At 37.6% G+C, this 2,334-nt stretch overlaps 1 pseudogene; it reads right to left on the reverse strand.

Annotated features, from left to right (window-relative positions):
* Positions 1–602: 602 nt before the first annotated feature.
* LOC118614236 lies at positions 603–721 on the reverse strand (annotated as a pseudogene).
* Between the last annotated feature and the right edge of the window lie 1,613 nt (positions 722–2,334).

The following is a 2,334-nucleotide window of genomic DNA, read 5'->3' on the forward strand; positions in this document are numbered from 1 at the left end:
TACAGGCACATAGACAACTTTCTTGAAATACTGTCCATTTTCTGTTGACCTCATCACTGTCCATGTTCTGCTGTAGAACCACACTGCTTCCCGTGCGGGCAGCGGGCTTCGTTTCTGTGTTGTCTGCTGCATCTCTCCAGTGAGGGGATCTCATTTCCTGGGCTGGCTCCTCCCAGACTGCAGCTTCCTGATGGCAAGTTATGTCCTGAAATAGGATACTAAGAACTTTCGGGGATTTTTTCAGGAAGAGAGAAAGTGGGGGAATACAGCTGTTTTTTAATACTTGAAGACTTTACTCATAAACAAGAAATTAGACATTTTATGCCATTTGGTAGTCCAGTGAAACTTATGGAAACTTTCTTAGAATGATGATTTTAAATGCACAAACTATAACACATAAGATTATAAAGAAACAAATTATATTAAAATACATTTATCAAATATTTTTATAAAGAAATTTGTGATGTAGCAACATATATGATTTTTTTATTTTTATTTATTTTTTATTTTTTTATTATTTTTTTAAGCAAGGCAATCCTTTGTTGATCTCACAGATTCCAAGGACCTTGTCAGTTTATAATCTTTTATTTTTTACTTTTTTACGCCTATGGCACCTGGTCTTCCTAGGTGGTCTTCCATCCAAGTACTAACCAGGCCTGAACCTGCTTAGCTTCCGAGATCAAATGGGATCAGGCTTGTTCAGGGTAGCATGGCCATAGACATGATTTTTTTTTTATTAATACAAAAATAACAAGATGTAGCAACAGGCCTAATAACCTCTGAAATTGCAAAGTTATGCTGTCAGTGAAATTTCAAGATTTCTGGAACAACTAGAATGTGATGTAAAAATATGTATAATTTCGGACGTGGTTCCATAGTGTAACAGTTAGTATATCTGCTTTACAAGTAGAGGGTCCTGGGTTCACATTCCAGTGGAGCCATGGGCCATGGTCTATGGCCATGCCACAATGAACAAGCCTGATGTCTGATCTCAGAAGCTAAGCAGGGTTGGGCCTGGTTAGCACTTGGATGGGAGATCAAGTGGGGAGACCATGTGCTGTAGTCATAAATAATAATAATTTTTAAAAATGTGTAATTTCTGTTGGTGACAACATCATAGGGACTGCTGTTAAGACTACAGTGGGTTGTTGCTTCCATTTATAATTGAAGAATAGGTCATCTGTAAAATGGAGTTAATAATACCTACTTATAGGGATGTTATGAAGACTTCAAAAAATAATATATACAAAGTACATATGTCAGATTGTCAAGGATAATATTCTAAGTGCTTTACATGTATTAACTCATTTCATCCTCACTGCAAGAGATAAATATTATTATCCCTATTTTACAGAGGAGAACACTGAGATACTAAGATACCAAATAGCTTGCCAAAAGTTATACACCTGGTAACTGAATTTGAACCCACATGGTCTGACTCCAGAGTCTATGCTGGTAACCACTATTTTATGTATATACAAGATTTCTCTCCCCAAGGCAGTTATAATTCAAGGGTGAAAAAATGGAACTGCCTGAGTAAAACTAGGGTCATTTGGGGCATATAAATTTAAACTAGGCCCATAGTTTTGTTCATCACCGCACAGCCCATGAATGTTCTTTCTATATCGAAGATCTCTGTCATCCTAATCTGTGTTTACTTCATATACGAGTTTCTAAGCCTGGAAGAGAGAGAGTTTCTCACTTCTTGATTCTCAATCCTTCATTCTGCCAGGGCTGTTGAGTGAGTCAAAAACAAATGGCCCTAAGTCGAAGAAAAAAAGTTGGGCAGGTCTCCTCCTACCTCACTCTGTCTTTGAAGGAGGTCAGTAACAAATATGTCAGCTTTACCTAAGTCCCTCTGCAAACTGAACAATAATCACTTCAAAGAACCTCGCAGTTTCATTGGTAGGTTGTTCCTCTTTTGCCCTCCTGCCATATCTTTCTGTTCCCTCACTTCCATCTGCAGGGTAGAGCAAGGAAGACTAGAAAAGAATGTGAAGATATAAACCTTTCGAAATAATAAAATAAAAGAATAAGACTTTTCAGTATCCCTCCCTGTCAGTTTGACTCAGAACTAACTTGTTCTGCTTCCGTTTCTTGTTTCTTTTAATCATTAATATTATGCTTTTTAATCTCTGAGGACTTTTCTTCGAGGTTGGTCACTGACGATGTACTCCAAGGGAAAAATAAGAACCACCCACTCTCAGGAAAGCTTCATAAACAGCGGCTTTGATTATTGCCAAGTGGATTTCTGTCCTACAGTGGAATCCAGGATGGTGATTCACAAGCTGAGATTTATGATTTGCCATGTTCAAAAGAGATAAGCGAAATATA

Source organism: Rousettus aegyptiacus, unplaced genomic scaffold, assembly GCF_014176215.1.
Source record: "Rousettus aegyptiacus isolate mRouAeg1 unplaced genomic scaffold, mRouAeg1.p scaffold_m13_p_2, whole genome shotgun sequence".
NCBI classification, from domain to species: domain Eukaryota; kingdom Metazoa; phylum Chordata; class Mammalia; order Chiroptera; family Pteropodidae; genus Rousettus; species Rousettus aegyptiacus.